At 45.4% G+C, this 20,111-nt stretch overlaps 1 protein-coding gene across 3 annotated transcripts in view; it reads right to left on the reverse strand.

The window, feature by feature from the left end:
• The window catches only part of SFMBT1 (Scm like with four mbt domains 1), a 70,876-nt gene extending 52,098 nt beyond the window's left edge, over window positions 1-18,778 (reverse strand). The window contains exon 1 of one of the 3 annotated variants that reach the window (XM_050312754.1): window positions 18,762-18,778. The gene's annotated coding sequence lies outside the window, so the exon portion shown is untranslated. Of the gene's footprint in view, window positions 1-1,312; window positions 1,330-18,409; window positions 18,495-18,761 lie in introns of those variants that run through there. The other 2 variants (XM_050312753.1, XM_050312755.1) reach the window with 2 other exon arrangements.
• Window positions 18,779-20,111: the final 1,333 nt, after the last annotated feature.

Consider the following 20,111-nt stretch of genomic DNA (forward strand, 5'->3'; position numbering starts at 1 on the left):
TCTGTTTTAAACAATAAAGCTGAAAATAACCTCCTACTTTACCAGCATGTTCTTTTTTTTCTCTGATGCACAAAACTAAAGACTTAATATGGGAGTGTTGTCTGCAGACAGCAAAACAACATCTGGCAGCTTTCCGAGCATCCTGCTTGAAGTGACTCTTTACACTGCAAACTGCAAAGGAAGTCAACCTGTCTGATGGCAGAGCTGGGTAATGCCCCAGGTACGACCGAAGTCTTCACATCAAATTTCTACCTACTAGAGATTCAGACTATTATTGCAAATTGCTGAACCACTGTGTCAGGTGTCCCAAGAGAGGACAGGTGCCTGTTGCTGGCTTGTATTGTACTTGCACTTCACAACAGCTTCTGCTTGTAACACGAATGGAAGTGGAGAATTCAGCCCGGGTGTGCCAGGGCACGTGGGACTTCTGCAACCATACCTGAAGTGATGCTGCTGTCTAAACACCACTGTCATTCACTGTACCAACCTTTTACTAAAAAAGGGCAGGCTTGCAAAGAGACAGCAACAAAGGTCATTTTTAAAAAGGAAAGCTAATGGAGATTAAAGTAATTTTAAAAGCATCTCGACACAGAGAGCAGACCCCCATAACCAAAGTTAATCCATACAGGTCACATCTGCCACAGAGTGAATGAGACAGTGCAAGAGAAGCCCAGCAGCATGACATCATGGTGATGTAATTTCACACAGGAAATCAAAATTTAATCAAACTTGGAGGAATTGCAGATCTTTGGCTGGTCAAAACAATCAGATTTCAGCACAGCTTAAAGCATGTGGAACCTGTCAGCACATCTTGGAAATCCCACTATAATTATTCATACCACACCTTCCTTATTCAAAATTTCTACATGACCTCCAGAGAGCACTTACTCCAACAGCAAGGTCTGATTGCCATCTCAGTTATTCAAATGTATTAACTGATAAACCTTAAAATGTTTACTAAATTATTAAAACATATTTATCAGCAGCTTTGCCTTAGATATAAGACTAATCAAGACCTATTATCTAGCTTTTCAGCTGCTTAGTGAAATACTTTTCAACTTTATATGCATATATATTGACAACATCAGAGAAACAGATAATACAAATTTAGGAGGAGAACCAGACACCATCAGAAAAACTCATGGTTAGGGAGAAACTGTAATCAAGTAAAGGGAAGACAGAAATTTTGCACAGCATACAAGTTTCTGCACACTAATATTCAGTCACGGTCAGGCAGCTGAAAAGGCCACCTGACACATTTATGTGGAGAGAGCTGGATGGCTCAAGGGATTTGCAAGACATTAAAGCTCACCTGGGAACTGGTCCACAGTTTGATCAGCATAAGTATCTTGCACGTACAGTCGATGCAGGTTAGGAATGCTCCCTGCTGCTGCAGCTGAACTGCACTGTAAGCAAGGGTGAGCAGAGATAAGGTGTAAGAGGAAACCTGTTACTAAACCAGTTTTGATAGAAAGAGAGAGAGAGAGGAAACACTGCCTGTGAAGGAGCTCCAGGCTGGCAGCGTGACAGCAGCTCGAGCTGGAAGGTCAAAAGCCACTGATGTGATGTCTGTACAACAGCTCCATGGGGCAGGAACAGCCCACCTGTGCTCCCGGCATTGCCCATCCTGCCCAGGAACAGGCTGAACTGACAGGAATAGAACTCCCTTCTGCTGTAACCAGAAGAGACAAATAGGTTTGCTGCAGATATACACACAGAGCAACGACGGATATACACACAAAGCTACGACAGCCAAATCCGGGAATTTTTCTTAACGTTTTTCTTTTTCTTTTCAGTCTCTCAAGGAAAAGATTGTTATGGAAGGTCTTCAAGCAACAAAGAGCAGGCAGGTAACTAAAATGGATCATTACATTTTGTGTATTACATGCATATTAAACCATGGCCACTCCACTCCAGGCTTTCTCACTCTGGCAGCCTATTATTCCTGGGATATACTGTTATCTCTAGTCCTTCCATGCACTGCTACCTCCCCTTCCTCTGATCAAGATTCAAACTCTTTCTTCCAGGCACTGTATCCACTGTAACACTCTTCATCTTTTGCCCAAAAGCAGACTGATAGCATGAATGAGCAAACACGAACTCTCTCCTTTCCTCATGTCACTTCATATAATTTTTAAGGGTTCCTTGTATTTGGGTAGATACAATCTGGTTTCTACTCTAACACAGTATTCCATTTCAGTTTTCAAAATCTGAGAGGTAACCCACAAAAACCCAGAAGGCACATTACACCTCTTATCTGCTGCAACTCCGAACTAATGTTGCTGCAACTCCGAACTAATGTTACTGCAAACTTTGCATTATTTTCATGACAGGACAAATGGTTTCTGCCTTTTTATTTATTTAAAGTCTGCAAAGGTTTTGCCATTCTGCAGATGTTATTAAGAGGAGATAGAGGTAAAGCAGCAAAGGTTTGGTTTTCCAATGTTAAATTTCACCTAGCATGATTATAGTGTCTACATTGATGAGAAGAGTTTTAGTCTAAGTTCATTCTGCTTTTCAAATAACAGTTAAATAGATATTGGAAAATTAGCAGAAAATGTTAGCTATGCCTGCAGCTTCCTACAGAGGACTGTCAAAAGTATCTTTTTAGGCTTAAAACAGTTTATAAAATTGATTATTGTGATAAAATCAGGTTAAGGAGCAGCAATACATGAAGCCTTACTGACTGATGTAAGACAACAACAATACAGAGAAGTTTAAATAAAGTTCAAGTTAAAATAATCTTGCTAGAAGCTCTTAGGTTACAGTTGCTTGGTTATTGAAGGGCACAGGATAACAAGTCAAAGGGATCAACTCCGTATTAGCGTATTTGCAGCAGAGTTAAGGCTATGCCTTTGCAGTGTTTAAGTTATATTTTTAAAATTTTCCAAATCACAGGTCATCCTTCCTCAAGTTTTTCAGGTGGATGAACAACAGTGAGGTTCACTTTCCACTGAGTAACTTCCACTTGCTTCCCTGAAGCAAACGTTAGACAGCAGAGAAACCTCATATATATTTAGGGACTCTGCATAACTTCATGTTAGTAGTGTTGGAAATCACTTAGTCTGTTGACAGGGGAAATTATTTATGAGCGAGTCAGTAAAGGGAACCATCTCAAATGTGCCTCTACAGCCTGCAAACACACGTGCATGTCTTGTTACAGACAGAACCTAAAGAGCAAGAGAACAACACAAAACAAATGCTGAAAGCAAGTGCTGGCAGAAGAGCATCCCCAGCACTTCAGTGGTAATAATAATCAGGCTTCAGAGTTAACAACCTACTGTCAAGAGTGAGAAGACAAACATGCATGAAAGGTATGACAGAGCCTTGGTGACTTAAGTTTTATTATAAAAATAATAAACCAATAACAAGACCCAACTCTTATGAAAGTGAGAATGGTAAAAATGGCAAACTCCTATCACTGGGGAACTGAGAGTCACCTGCAGACACGTGTGACTGCCTTGTATTCAATCTGTTCTGTAAGTCATTCTCTACACTTTGGTACCTACAGCAGGTGACAACTGTTGAGCCTTTTCACTTTTTGTAAAAGGAAGCATCAGAAACATCTAAAATACATTTGTACAGCATGACAGTACACTATAGCAACTATCACAGTGATCCCCAAAGGTTTGCAATGTTTGGATGACATGAGACTTGCTAAAAGCTTGGGAAAAGTTTGTTATATATCTTATTTTTAAAAGACTCTACCTTTCCCTTGAAGTGGTTTGCTACCAATACTCAAACTTCTCCCTAAGATATTCGATGAAATACATTAAAGTCCCTATTACAGTCTCCAAGTCCCAAACATCTGCATTGCAGTTCCACCATTAATTCAATCCATCCCAAAAGCGGGTTTAGCCACCACAAAGACCTTCCCCCCCCAATCCTAGCCCCATTCCCAGCAACACCATCCCACTGCCAACAGCTAATTATCAAACCCATCACAGATGAGGTTCCTCAAAGGACTCCAGCCACTTAAAGGCATTTAAGAGCTGCTGTGGAACTTTCAATGCAAGACATGTTTGGGAAAGGCAGGTTTCAAATGGAAGCCCAGGACTTCTGTCTGCCACAGCTGCCAGGAAACATGTCCTCGGGGAAGGATCAGAGCCACACAGTGTTTCAATTCATGAAAAATACGATGAGCGTGTTTAGGTTCCTCCATTTCTGCCTCACACAACATCAGGAGAAAACAAACAAACTCATCTCTTGTAGAAACAGGTTTGCCAGTGACTTTTTCTGAAAGGACTGTGCCTTTTTTTATGGATTCAAAAATGCAAATGCACTGGTTGCAACCTGATTTCAGGAACCTGTTCATCTGAGCAGTGTGATTACACACTTGCTCTCTCCAGCTGAAAAGCAATGCTGCTTTTAGTTTCTGATTGCGTATCTTTTAATTATTAGTTTTATCAAAGGAGCTAAACTGATGGCACAAGCTATTTTTACAAAAGCAGCCAAATGGGACATAAGGTACACCAGGTAAAAGATGAATCGAGGAAAGGATGTTTTTTTGACCAAGAAACCTCATTACAAACTTACATTGCTTTTTTTTTCCTTACACGAAATTTACTCAATATAAGGAGCAATTTTTCTATAAACTTGCATACAATATTTAAGCAGGGAACAAGATATGCATATCAACTGCTACAAGAAATGAATACTTTCTTTAGCATAATTCAATATATTTCCTTCACAGAGAAATTTTTTGCAAAAAATAATTCATGAAATAATGGTCCTAATATTTTATCAAGCTATCAGTCTAAAGTATTAAATAATCCAAGGAAATTGTAATACTTAACTCCAGAGTACTGGGAAAGAGATGAGTTTTTGAATGGTATTAAGGGCATGAGAGAAGAGCATTCAAAAGACATTCTGAAACCTCTGTGAAGTTCATGTTCAATCCTGATCTCTATACTCATCTTCATTTTTCTTTTGCCGGCTCCCTCCCACCGTTCTTTCTTCACAGTTTCTCCCTCTCCATCAAATCAGACATCATCCCTGCTCGTGAAATCAAACCACCTGCAGCTCCTGAAGGAATGAGGTCCGAAAGAGGGACAGCCTGTCAACTTCAATTGCTCATGTACACCTACAGGGGCTCATTTCCAACCCAGCTGCAGGAGCAGGTCAGTGTGTGTGAGTACTACTTCACCCTGCGAGACAGAATCCGAATATTTCTATCATGAAAGCCAGTCCCGATAATGAAATGGCTCTAACTCCAGCCAGGGAATGCTTCACTACCAGGAAGATCGGTGGTCTAACCCAACTCTCGTCATTAGCATAAGACTAAGCCGCTAATTAGCAGAGCAGAGCAGTTGTGTATTTACTACAACACCGCATTAGCACTCAGCACAAAGCTCTGAAGAGGTTTTTCAAGTTCCCAGACTAATGTTGACCTCAGGCTGTACATCCTATCAAAGGTTTAGGCTTCAGTGGGAGTTGGACTCCAAATGCTTTGAGAACCCAAACCTAAACTACTAAACTTCGGGAATCGACTTCGGGATTAGATGTAACAGGAAAGAACAAGCTGTCCCCGTGCTGCCTTTGGTTCCTCCTGCTGACCGAAGCACTCGGGCTGACAGGACAACTGCCATTAGCGTGAGAAGAAAGGAGAAGCAGCACTTATTTTCAGCCCTTTTTTTTTTTTTTTTAAAGAAAGATTAGCAAGCAGTGAAGGAAAGCTCTCCACCAAGCTGCCTTAAGTGGAATGCTTGTGTGAAATCACACTGCCAGTTACAGACGTCATCCTTTTTGCATCCTCTCAAAAGTGTTTCCCCTAGGAAACTAAATCAATAATCTTAAGCAATAGCAACTGCACACACAAAGCAGACTGCTTTAAGTATAACATGAAAAAGCACTGTTCATGTTGTTTTTAGGATTATGTGTTTTAATTACACCCCTTCACCCTCCTTCTTGCTTTGTAATTGAATTTTCTTTTATCTTTAGAAGGCTAACTTTATTCATAAGAGGCTGTGGATGGCAGAGTTCAATCCTTTCACTGTCGAGTCCCGAGGTCTCCCACTGCTTTCCAAGATTTCATTCGCATTTTGTTTTTAAAGGGTTCCAGCTCAGATTAGCAAATGTGTTTTTAATGGAAATAAACACATACCTAAAGGAGGAGCACTGTAAGGATAACAACAACAAAAAAATCCATTTTTATCTGAAGGGAACCCAGAAATATCAATGTCCAAAGTCCCATCACAAAGGGCTTAGAAGAAGTCTGTTCAAGCAGTAGATATTTACAGGACACATTATTCTGTTTGAAATTGCAGATCTGGGTACCATAACATGTTTTTCATTCTACCTCTGAGATCCAACAAATCTCACAAAGACAAGCTGGCTTCAACACAGTGCTGTTGTGTCAGCAATGCACTCTTCCTGACTGTCTGATGCCCTGACACTTAACTTCTCCGATGTGAAAAGAAAATCCTTTTCCAGCTATCATTACTGACTGAGCAGAACTTGGCCACTATTTCAGTTCCACTGCCAGCACATCTCAATATTATGTCCAAGCAGAAATAACAAGAGGCTGAAAGCACAGAAATATAGTTACTTTTCATCTTACAGACTGAATTACTTCATACACTTCAGGTACTAAAGCAGTACCCGAGCCTTTCAAGTGAAGTAAGTGAAATTTCGTAACAGGCTGAGAAAACATTTCTGAGTAACAAGGCTTTAAATGTGGCATTTTAAGTCTAGAAAACTGAGAAAAACATACACACTAGGCTGGCTTTAATGCCAGTTTTGGTCTTACTGGATAGATTAATTCCGAGAGACTTCAGGCGTCAACACAAATAATCTTCATAAGTCCCCACATATGATCTTGGAACATCTTCAACCAAACGTGATCTTCAAACCTTCTGACGGGGAGCCAAAGTCCCCAATTTTCACTGTAGCTCACGAGCTGCTTCTGCATTATCCAGCGAAATGCTGTTTTAACTTGCTAAAGCTCCCTTTGAATCACTACTAAGACTCTACCACTCTTTGCACGTAGAAACTGTGATGGCAAAACACAGCCCTCCCCTGCATCTTCTCCTAAATGGAATTACAGTATTATGAGCTGTGCTAAATCACGGCATTCTCTCTCTCCAGGCAATGCCACAAAAATACGGCCTTGCCTTTTGTTACTGCTCATTAACTGACATGCTTCCTTCTTGTTCCTCCCTTTAAGAAATACTGAAAGCTTAAAAAAAGAGGGGGAGAAAAAAAAAGAATAAGAAAGACAGCAGCTTTCAACAACACAAATTTGAAATCACAAGAACGTTAACAGGCCTAAAGGCCTAAGAATAGTTACAGCACAGGGTTTTAGTGAAGAGCTCACAGTAAGTGATGATGTTCTTATTACCCCAACATCAGGAATGGCAAAATTACAAGAAAATCTGTTCTCATTTTAAGATTTTTCCTGCATGTCTGTTCATACAGAGAGAAAAACAAGACTTGAGCCTAAGGGCTCAAAAGACAGAGTGCAACTGAAAAAGATTCCTCTATTTTTAGGAGTACAATTTCAAAGCTTGATCCTGACAACGCTGGAACATTTACATTGCCATAAAAAGTGTTTTCAAATTCATACTTTTTTTTTCACCATTGAATTATTTTTGCAGCTCTATCCCTGCAATGTTCAGTGTGTATTTTTTCAGGCATCACTCTGCTGGCACATGCAACCTCGTTTCTGTTGCTAACATATAAATACAAAAGAGAGATAATGCTCTTCTGTTCAAGTTCCACTTCAGCTTTTGCATCAATACTTGTGATTATTAAATCAGAATTTTAATTCTGTAGCGGGATGCGATAAAAACAGTGCCTCAGAAAAATCGAAGGATATCTTTGTCCTGAAAACACTACCTTAAAAAGTTATTTTATGAAGTCTCCTGGATTTTCTTCCCCTGTGTCAATATTCTGCACCAAACTGTAGGCCTGAAGAAGCTCTTCAGAGCTAAGCCCACTAGAATCACCTGTATGTATTGTAATCATGTGCTTCCGCCGTGACATTCTATTTTAAATACACTCTTGATTAGGTGGGAAAGAAAACCGTTTGCCTGGTTGTGTTTAAAAAACATCTCTGCTGACAGCCCCAGTCTGTTTTGATTTGCTCCCTATAGATATGGAGCTGGTAGAAAACATTAAGTGGCAAGAGCAGCGCTGGATGTAAATGACACCATCTCAACACTTAAGTGCTGCCCTCAGCTGCAACCGGAAATTGCACAGACAAGCATTGCCATGAGCGCTCCTGGAGTTACAGGAACGTAAAAAAATGAATTATCAGACCTCTATGCAAAGCAAGCACATAAACTGAGTGAAGAACAGGACTAGAAAAGATACTCCCTAAAAGCTTTCCAGAGCCCAGGTCAACACCTCTGCAACATCTTAATTTGAATACCGGTAAGGTACTTTGTTAGCATTTATGGCTACAAAAATGACCTTCCAAACACAAAAGATTGTTCTCCCGTACTGGGGCTGGGCACACCCAGAAGAAGTGAATGGCCACAAACTGAAGAGAAAATTGCTGAGAGACAGAGAAATAATGAATGGATTTTTTCTAAAGGGCTGACTTAAAAACGCTCATTAACAGCAAAATGAAATCACTTGATTCAGCAACCTCCAACACACTTATTACCTTATACCAAAGTAAATCATGTGGAATACAGATCCTTTGAATTGTGTTATATTCCCACGTAATATCAATTAAATGCAAAATCCGTGTTTTCCCATGCATGTCACACAGGTGTCAGCCACAGGGAACTCCACAAGGAGACTGAGATGGAATGACCAGGAATGCTCATTTTGCCATTTTCCAAACTGAAGCATCCAGTGATCTACTCACACCATAGCACCTGGGGCTGTGGGGAAGCCTGGAATACATCTCTGAATTAACAGCATCTTAAAAGCTTCACAACCTAGGAACTTCAGAATAAATGTTGAAAATACCAGTGTTACATTCCATACCACACGTTGCACAGCAGACCTAGTCAAAGATAACTTCATTTAATGAAGTTTCATTATTTAGTGAAGTTAACTGATCAAGTTATCAAGAAATAAGTGTTTTACAAAGCATATGATACAGTCTGAGCATTAAGGCCAAACCCAAGTTTAATGGTCACCTCTGGTGAAAGGGCACTCTCATTCACTCAGACTTGAAATATTTTGGAGCATTTTCTGGAAGATCATCTCATACTTCAAAGGCTGATTTAAAGACAGGAAGGAATGATAAGAAGAAAAAGTATTTTTTCATAATACAAGGAGAACTAATGAGTCCATACTGTGTCCTGCTTTGCCAGAGAAGCACACAAATATGAAACAAGTACAAGTTTTAAGACAATATAGAACTATTTAAGAGATAAAAAATAAATGCTGTGTGCTAAAAACCGCAGAAGGATAATAGCAGATAAAGGCAGGATAAAAAGGTATAGAGAAATAACCTCACCTATACAATGAGATCTTAATTAGCTACTTCAACTCGGCACTTTGAAACTGTTACAACTAATTCTCTTGGAACACCAATTCCATACTCATTAAGAGCCCTAAGGAATGGAGAAGAAAACAACAAACACCATGCTACAATTTTAGAAATTCAGAGCCCCTTGAGACAGCCTGTAGTGCTGGTGTCAAACAGCCATGGCAAGAAGAGAAGATGCACAAAACAGGTAACAAAGAACATCAGAGGCTTGAAATATTTCTGTACTAACAGAGACAGATCTATAATTCACTTTTACAGCAAAGTTAAGAAATACCCCCAACCAGAAAGAGCAGCCCTGCCCAGTCCTGCATTGCACACACACAAGCTGTAGATTGGCTTCAGCACCTTCTGCACAACAAAACAGGTTCTTTCTTCAGCTGAACGGTGCCACCATGGAAGAGAACAAGAGAGGTGCAAAATCAAAACTAGTATGAGAAGGAAGAATAAGGAAAGGCTATTCACTGTTTCTCCTATCACACGGAACCAGAAAACACAAACTGAGCACCTTTTCACGTGGCACATAATAAACAACAGCCTCATAACCACAGGAAGTTGTGGATTCAGGAAGGATCAGACAAATGGCAGAGAACAGGTCAAGTCACGGTTCCTACGCAGTCAAAGGACCGTGCTCTGCTTCACTGATTCTTATCCTCATTTTGAAAGATTTCTGAGGTGAGGCACAGCACTAGGTGTCCTACTGATCTGACACATTATGGCAATTTTTATACTCCTCACAATTTTAGATAGAGCTGAAGCCACTCTTCTTCCAGCAACGCAAAGAAGCTTCCCAGCCCCCTCCACCAGCCACCCCACTGGTCTTGTTCTGTCAAATCTCACGGCTAAGGCAGAATCTCAGAAGGAGTAATTTTATACATTGAAGTGGATTTTGCTGTGCCGTTTGTCAGATGCAGGTTTTTGCACTGCAGTAAGGTGGAGCTCGCTCCCTTTTGGGCAGATAATAAAGAAATCATACATTGTTAGTCTTTGAAATCCAAAAGCCACTGCTTGATTCAGAAACTCCTCCAGCCTGACCACTGTAACCGCTGAGACCCGGCTTTGTCTTCACAAACATCAACACTGCTATTCTTCTGTAAAGATGCCCTCATTAATTAATAGGCAGTTGTTATTTTGTTCTCTAATATTATCTATACTCACAGCTGCATGTAAGAATGATCAAGACTAACGAGGCATATTTTGATGTCATTATCTACGCAAAAGGAAAGCACTTTTACCTAAATTGATTTAAATAAAAGCTTGTTAAACTACGTAATATTGCAATTTCTCGATAACCTAAAAATAGCTCCCAGTAAGACGCAACCACTGTTTGGAAACAAAGTACGAATGCAAAAGATCAAACCCAAACACTGAAACAAAAAACTTGGTTTTACTGTAAAGGGATAACATCTATACTTCTTATTGGATAATCATAAGAGTTGTAATTTATGTCAAGTTGCTTTCAGACAGAAATTGGACTTCAACTACAAATAAAAACTGCTTTTTCATTTTACTTAGATAATCAATATTCTTACCTTAAAAGCATATACAGAAAAGGCAGAAACAAAGAAAGCAATATTTTGGTTTTCAACAAGTAAGAACATAGAGTTAAACCAAGAAACATTAACTTCAGTTTGAAAAGTTGGGGTTTTTATTGTCACCTTGTCCTTCCAGCTGTTATGCTCCTCTTATTTTTGTACAAAGACTGGAAGAAGAGGCAATCCTCCCTGATTCTTCAGTTTCCAGTCATTATCTCTCCCTTACATAAGATGAACTGGCAAAAAAACCCCAAACCAAGCAAACCAACTGTTGGGACACACTCCCTCTACACTTGCAGTGAGGCTACAATTATCTAGGACTGGCTTATTATCACAATAAACTGCACTCATGTACTTTGACAAAGCCACTTCCCCAAATACGCTGGTTTTAATTAAGAAGAGTGACAAATTACGTGTTTAAATTTGCTAAGGAATAAGTTCAAAACGTAAGAGTTGACCCCAACAGCAAAGGGAATTCAAAATTCAATTCCTCTTCCCTCCCCAATATCTATTAAAAAAATTGAACAAATAACTTAGGACATAAAATAATCACTTGGAAAAGCAGACTTTTGCTCTTGGCCACTGGACTAAAAAGCCTCGCAGCTAAATTGATTAAGTCTTGTTTTGCAAATAAAAGAGAAAAAACTTCCTTGGAAGAGGGGAAGATTTTCCTATGCCTGTGCCCATGGACACATTCATTTAAAAGGAGTTGATTAACTCGGTTCAATTGGCCAATTAGTGCTCTATATGTAACACTTCTGACTGATCCTGTGCTTGCATTATTTCTTAGGGCCATTAGTTTAACCCTCCTGGTAACACTTTAGAGAGTAACGAACAGAGTTAATCCTGGAAGGAATCACTGCCTTCTTTAATAATTTCTTTTTTTAGGATGTGCATTCTGTGAGTTCTGCTGGCCCAAGTGCAAGAAAGCATCCCATGTTCTCCCCCTGCCTGTCTGCTCGACACTCCCTACTTGGACATTTCTTGAAGAATCTAATGACAGATCTTGGAATTTACTTGAAAACACCACTCAAACAATTTAGTACATGAATAGGAACTCAACATTAGGGAAAAATAAATACTAATATATATGAGAGTGACACACACCTGTCAGGCTTCTCTAGCATTTCTTCTGCTTCAAAACACCACAGCTTTTACAGCACCATGTGTCATTCTCAGAGCAAAGTTATTGGGCACTGAAGATGCCCAAGAAAAGATGCTTTCACAAGAAAGATACTTACAAAAACCCACCCTAATTTCAGGTAAGACTTTACAATATAATGGAGTTTCGCAGTCCTAAGATTTAAAAATTGGGGGTTTTTTTTTTATGATTTCAAGACAAATAACTTTCTTTTTTTAAGCCAGAGGCCATGGCTCGCCATGCAGAGAGCAAAGTGCAGGTGCTCCAGCTGCAAACGTGCACATTACTACAGCTCCTGAGGAGAGAGGTACTTCTAAAGGTATTTCCTTCAGTCAAGCAACAGAAAGAAAAAATACACCAAATAAAAAAAATGACACATTTTTATATATATTCCCAGGTCAAGAGATCAAGAAAGAGATAAGAAATGCCAGGGCAGCACTGACTCCAGCACAGAGAGGGGAGACACCCACAGAACTCCGAGCCATTTGTAATAAATGTGCACCCAGCACTGGAGGGAAGTGCCTTCACTTCCTGGCTTGATCGGTTTCTTCTGGAAACAATGACAAATCTGAAGGTGCTATTTATGGCTTTCTGCCACCCATCCCCAGAAGAAATAGTGACTACAGCCTCTAAATGCATCAAGCTGGAGTTCATCTTCCCCAATCCACTTGATCTCTCCTTCAGTATCACTGCTCCAGGCCCTCACATCCTTGAAGAAGATTAAGTGACTAACAGCAAAACCTTGCAGGGTTCCCCACCACCATCATTACTTTCAACCAATGACCTAATTCTGCAGGACAGAGCACCTCCTGAGATATGCTGAGAGCCCTCAACTCCAATCAGCCAAAATGGGACAGGAGGTCACTCAGCTCTGCACAGTTTACTCTTAGAGAAAAAAAATAATCCGAGATGCGTCTCTTTTCTCACTCATCAGTACTCTCAGAGAATCTCAAAGCTGGTTTAATAGCTGCATCATTTTTAGATAACATCACATTCCACTAATCTCCTTCCCAACTCATCTGTTTGAACAAAGAGATCATTTCTGTAGTGAACAAGAGTGTCCTCAAGTGTAACAGCAAATAAACCAGTGTAAATGAAGTGCCGTAGCAACATAAACAATGACCCTGAAAACCAGCAAGCTGCTGCTCAGGGTGACTCTAGGGACAATAATCACTTTTTAAATGTCCACATCCACTGAACAAATTGCTAAGATTACCTCTGTAGCTAGAAACTCACCTGCACTGTAGGGGAGCATCTGCAACCTGTCCATGTGACAAGTCCCAATAGGTGAAAAAACCCAAACCAAAACACATCTGGCTCCCACATATTTTAAGTGAAGGGAAAACTCCTACTTGTTCATTATTTAGAAGAAGTAATCTGTGCAGCAACTTGTGTCACTCAAGGCTGCTCTGTGCTATTAAAAAAAAAAAAAGGACGGCTTGAAGGAGCCAAAATTGCAGTTCTGGAGTCAGGCACCCACAGGAGAGATGGCTGTTCTACTGCAAACCTCACTGAAACCCTCTTTACTTCAGGTTCTAACATTATTGCTCACCTAATTTTCTTAGGAAACAAGGCTCATTGGATTAATTTGGAATGTCTGCATGTACACATCTTTTTGCCTGTCCTCTCGTGACTCTTCCTCAAACCCCATCAACAAAACATGACCAAGGGGTGAGGGTCTCAGAGGCACTCAGATCTTACAAGTGTTGGAATAGGATGCTTATTTCCATCGGGAAAATAAATCTGAACATCACTGTCTCCACTGGAAGATGAACAAAGACACGGCAGAGAATCCAGAAGAGGTAACGAAGGGAAAAGAGGAGGGGGAGGCAGAGGAAGAAAAGGACCTTGGGACCTGGGTTTCCTTCTTCCTGCAGCTCCCAGGCCTTCCTTGTTTGCACAGTTCCCAGTGAAATGCTCCTCAGTGGTGTCTGGGGGTGATAATCCAACACTTCCAAAACAAACAAAGCAGAAGCTGCCCCGAAGACTCATCGCTTTCCAGCTTCAAAGGTTTTTAAAGCACTCACGTAGGACTTGGTAACTACCGTGCAGCTTTACATTAGTTAACATTCACTCATTTCCCAGGGATGTGGAGAGTTACCTGGAGAGTCCCAACCGACATGCAGAATATCTTCCAGCCTAAGCTCACACCCTCCTGCTCACAGGGGGACATTTAAAATATTCAAGCATGGAAGTCCCCTAAGAGATGCCCTATTAAGAATGCAGAGTAGAATTCATGTTGTAATACTTTAATTCTACAGACCAGCCTTTCCTAAGAACACTTTAAAAATCCTATCTCACCCACAAGGTAGGGGCAAAAGTATAATTATAACTATGATGATAATAATTATTATTACTGTAATTATTGTCATTATTATTATTATTATTATTATTCTCTTATTATCACCACCAATCCACAAAGGTTGTCAGCAAAGCACAGGAAAAGGGTGGAAAAATCGACATGGATACAGAGTGAACACAAAACCTGTGTCTTACATGCACCACATAACTTAAATATATATATATATCCTGTATCCTTAAAACCAAAACTATTTTAAAATCAAATGAGACCTAATTAACATCTCATTTCTTCTTCCATAAGCTTTATCAATATAAAGAAAGCCGAGCAGTGGAAAGAATTATACATTAAATATATAATTACATAAAAAATATCATTATACAGATATCACGGCTGTAAAAATCATAAGATATTAATACAAAATCAAGATAAAAATTTACTCTAACTTTCAACTTTTGCTGAACTTGGAGAATGCAAACTCCTAAATCCCCTCTTCAGGATCTTGCACACTGGCACAGTGTTTGCATACAAGACAACTTCAACAACCATTTGAATCAAAACAAACAAATCAACATCCTCCCCTTATTTTATCCCTGGACTTTTCAAGAAAGTAATCTTGAGAGGGGAAAAAATCCAAACAACCTAAAAGCTTTCAACAACCACCTCAAGTTTAAACCTGTGACCTAAAACCTGGTGGCCTCTTCGCAAGAGCAGAAGGAAAGGAGAGCAAAGTCAAGTCCACCACCAGCAGCCACACTGATGCTCAAAGCTACCAAAAGCAAGATGACACACAAAATCTGCTACTCATCATGCAAGATGAGTCAGATGAACAAAAGAAAGATGATACAGCTCCAGAAAACGTTTGTAACTTATGCAGACTACACTGTTTTAAGGCAATGACCAATCTACCAAACACAGAGATGCACACTTAAGAGGTCAAGAAACCAAATCAGAACATTATTCTGCAGCATTAAGGCTGCCACGTTATTATAGGAACAATGGATGTGATGCGAGCCCTGTGTTTTTAGGCACTGGAAGCTCTCTCCCCAAAACGTCCCTTGCTAAACACCTCCCAGGTTTAAATTTCTTGTGCACTTAAAGGACACTTCAGTGAATTTACCATGAGTCATTTCACTGTCAGCATGCTGGTGTAATTAAGTTGCCACGTGTCTCAAGTGCATCAGTTGTAGGACAATTACTTAAGCCGAGCCAGTGCAAAATGACTGTATTGATGTCTGCATCACTGCACGATGATCGTGCCACGGCCAAACTTAGTAAGTGGAAGCACAGCAACGATGTTAAAGAGATTTCCAAATACAGTGGATTCAAAAAGCAAGCATGACACAAAGATTAAGGTCTACAGCTGTCACTGGTCTGCCATGAAACAACAAAAAAACTCCTGTAACGTGTTACCAAAACATATTATGACAAATGGTTTTTTTGCAATACTCATTAACATCTTCCCCATGAGACAGCGAAAGGGTTCCCAGAATATAAAGATTACACCATGCAAACTCCATCAGTCATTAACATGTCAGCTTACACTTAATCCACCTTTTCCACACAGCAATTGCTTAGGAGGCTTGCCAGGTTTAAGAATCAGATAAGATAACTCAATACCGGCAAATTAATAGTAGAGAGGAAAAAAGGGCAAAGGAAAACCCATACAGATCAATAATCACAAAGATCTGCCACTGTTTCTCTGCTCTCTATCTTGCACTGCTGTCTCCTGTGGAGAACATGTGCATGTAACAGGATACTGAAGTCCTCAGTGTAACTGCCCAGCACAGACACACCAAACACTGGCAAAGCCATTCTCCCAACACTTCCACGCTACCTCTTAGTTGTGAGTCATAAAAAAAGGTAGTGGGCTCTATCAGTTTTATTTGGTTATCTGTCTTGTCGAGAAGAATCTTCCTGTTTTGACACTAACATGGGTTCTGTGAAGAACTAGATTTCATTCTTGTCCCTCAATCACAGCAACAATTCACAAACCAAATGCAAAAGAGGAAGTGGCTGAATTGAAGGCAGGAAGCCCACTAAGTCTTGTCCCTAGAGATGATCTTTTAGATAGATAGATGCATTTTTGCTCTTTTTTTCTTTAATTGTAAAATCCATGTCAGTAGCACCTCCCACACAGGAAACCTATGTTTTCAGTTAATTGATCTATTTTCATCTTGACATTGATTTACTTTGCCCCAACAGTTGGCTATTTTGAAACAGTAATCACACACTGTAGCCACATCAGGAATCCATCCTGCCGGGTGTTGTAGACGCTACAAGTTTACAGCCCCTGCTCCTGTGGGAACGAGACTATTTGCCATTAACAAGTTTTTCCTCTCGCAAATCAGATGCTTCTTACCAGTTCACATACATTGTAAACAACTAAGTTGCAACAAGGATGTTTCTAAAGTTACAAGGTGGATTACCTTTTTCTCCGGCATGAGTTTTGCACGGTGCACCTTATATTCTGCTTTAGGGAACTGTTCGCTATGGTAACCTCCTGGGCTACTGACAGCAGCCAGCTCCCATGAAGAAAGGAAGAAACAGCAAAGAAACAGCAAGGTAGGCCTTTACTTTTGCTGTAAAAACCTCTCCCACCAGAATTCTGGCGTCAAAGTGGGTAAAACTGTCAGACATGAAGGTTACCATGTAAAATCATTTTATAATAGCAACAAGTTTCTCCAAAGTAGATATAATTGTTCCGCTAAAGCACACATGTGACTGTGAAACAGGCATCAGTGGCCTATTTCTGAATAAATAAGGGCCTTGTGGAACTGCAATAGCGAAGTAGTTAAAAATTCACAATGAACTGCCCGCGTTGTTTTTCTCCTCCTTTCATTATTTCCATTGTGGAGGGGGGCGGATGGGGGGGCCCCCGGTAGCAAGTTTGCGAAAAGCCACAGACGGAAAACTTGCAGAGTCCTTCCGATGCGGGCATTCCGCCCTCCCGCTTCCACCCGGCGCTGCCCGGGCGGGAGCCCTCCCGCCGCCGCCGCTGCCCCGGCGCCGCTCCCTCCCCAGCCCGAAGTTGGCGTCCCGGGGCATCCCCGGCGGTGTCACCGGTGGGCGGATTTACGACTTCAGGTGCAGGGGCGGCGGGCAGCGCAGCCCGACTCCCCGAGAGACAAAGGCTGTCCCCGGCTCGGCGGGCGCGGAGCCGCCGAGGTGCGGAGCGGCGGCGGCGGGCGCGGCGCGCACACAATGCCCGGCCCCGCGGCAGCGCAGGCCCTACAGCGCGGGCGGCGGCGCTGCGGGAGAGCCGCCGGCGCGGCCGCGGAGGCGGCGCCCGCCCCTCTCTCTCTCCCCACACGCACCCACCCACCCAGAACGGGAGGCGAGAGCCGCTCGCTGACGGGCCACTTGACGGGGAGCGACGCCGGGCGCTGCCCCGGGCGGGACGCGCGCCGCGCCGAGCGGAGCACGGCCGCGCCCGGCGGGGGTGCGGAGCGGAGCGGCGCGGGGTTTAAAGGTCCCCTTCCACCGCCATTTTGAGGGGGAGGGGGGCGAGCGGGAGGCGCTCGGTGGGCTCGGCCCCCCGCGGGCGCGGGCAGGGACCGGCCGCGCCGGGGCGGCGGCGCGGCGCGCACAAAGTTCCCGCGGGGGCCGAGCGCGTCCCCGGGCGGGCGCGGCGCCGGCCGGGAGGGCAACTTCGGCCGAGCGCGCCGCGGGACGCCGCGGGCCCCCGGCGGGAGCGCGCAGAGTTGCGCGCGGGCAGTTGCGCGGCGGCGCCCGGCCAGCTCCGCGCATCGCTCCTCGGCGCGTCCCCCCGCGCTGCCGCCGCCGCCGCCTCCCCGCCGCGCTCCGCCTGCCTCTTCCACCCCCCTCCTCCTCCTCCTCCTCCTTCTGCCGCCTCGCCGCCTTTTTCCCGCATCCAAACTTCGGGGCCGGAAAACCCTCCGCCCTCGCGCCCCGCCGGCAAAACGCCCCCAACAGCTGCGCCCGGGGCCGCTCCGCCCGAGCGCGGGCGCCGCCGCCGCCCGCCTCACCTGCGGGGAGTTTTTCCAGCCCTGCGCCGCTGCCGGGGCTCGGGCTCCCCGGCGCTCCGCTCACTGCCTCATTCCAATATGGCACGGCCCGCCAGAGCGCATGCGCCCGCCGCCCGCCCGCCTGCCTCCCCCTCCCGCCCCTCCGCCCTCCCCTCCCCTCACGGCTTTTCGGGCGCTCCGGCTCCCTCCTGCCGCGGGCGCGCCGAGCCCGCCGCCGCTGCCGCCCGCCCGGCCCCGCGGGGCCCGGCCCCGGTCCCGCCCCTGCCGCGCCGCCCCGGGCTGCTGCCCCCGGACACCTGCTCCCGCCGCGCCGGGGGCAGCGCGGGCTCGCCCCGCCGGTAACGGGACGCACCGACGCCGCGACTCCTCCGGGGCGGCCCCGCCCTGCCCGGCCCGGTCGCCGCGGGAAGGGGTACAGCCGGGCGGCCGGGCGGTCTGTGCCTGCCGCGGGATGCGCGGTCCCGGCTCCATCCCCGCGCCCTGGCGAGGGTTCAGCCCCGTTCCCCTTGGAGATCACCCGCCCCGTCCGTCGGGGCGCGGGGACCAGCGGTGCCCCCCCTCCCGCGGGGCCGCGCAGCCGGCGGTCCGCGCCAGCGCCGCAGTTGGCGGGGAGCGGGCGGGCGGCACCGGCCGTGCCGTCCCCCCCGCCCAGGGCGGGGACCGGCGCCCCGCGCACTCGCCGCCGCAGCCCGCGGCGCAGCGAAGCGAAAGAAAAAGGAAGCGGGTTGTGCAACACCGCGCTGCTCCCGCCCGTGCGGCGGGGACGGAGGGGCTGAAAGGCAGCGCCCCCCGCCCCGATCCGCGCAGAGGGGTCTGCACCGAGGCGGCGGCCGGCAGCGAGCCCACCGGGCGGCCGTGGCGAGCAGCGGCGGGGGACAGCGGGAGCTGAGCGCGAAAAGCCACTGCGCTCCCCGGGAGCGCATCCGCCCGCCTGCCCGCCCGCGGCGGCCCGAGCCGGCGGCGGGAGCGCTGCAGCCGCGCTCCGGTCCGCTCGCCGGGACGCGCTCCGGGGCCGCGGGCGCTCGGCCGGCTCGCCCAGCCGCGCTGGCACCGGGGCTGATCAGTGCCGAGGTGCCCTCGCGTTGTGGTGGACACCAGTTGCTAGCGACCCGAAATAAGTGCTCCGAGAGAAAGAGCGGGCGGATGGAGCGAGCTGTAATGGTTCATCTCTCTGGAGCAGAGAAGTACCAAGAAACAGACAGAGCGGCAGTGCCGGAACAGCGGGCAGGAAGAACAAATGGAACCATGAACTTGCTCGTTACGCATCCAGCGGGCAGATCGCACACACCGTTCTGCGCGCGGCGGAGACGCGCCGGCCTCCGGTTACTCCCGAGCGACGCGCTGCGATGCCCGGCACGATGCACCCGGCCACGGACCCTCTCCCGCAGCGGAGATGTTGCTCTCCACGCGGATGAGAAGCCTCCGTTTCCCATTAGCCTAAAGTAAAAAAGCGGCGGCGTTTTCCGTCGCGCTCGGGAGGGAGCACAGCCCGCCCGGGACAGCGGGACCCGCGCCCGGCAGGAGCTGCCCCGGGGTTCGGGGCTGCCGCGGCTGTGCCCGGGGAAAGGCCCGCGGGGCTGGAGCGCTTCTGCCCCGCGGTTCCGTTTCCCGGTGCGGCGGCCCGCCCGCTCCCGTTCCCGCTCCCGCCGAGGGGCGGGCGAGGCCCGGGCCATCCGCTAGAGGGGGGTCTCGCCAAGCCGAT

Source organism: Myiozetetes cayanensis, unplaced genomic scaffold (genome assembly GCF_022539395.1).
Source record: "Myiozetetes cayanensis isolate MyiCay16 unplaced genomic scaffold, myiCay2020 scf18, whole genome shotgun sequence".
Classification (NCBI taxonomy): domain Eukaryota; kingdom Metazoa; phylum Chordata; class Aves; order Passeriformes; family Tyrannidae; genus Myiozetetes; species Myiozetetes cayanensis.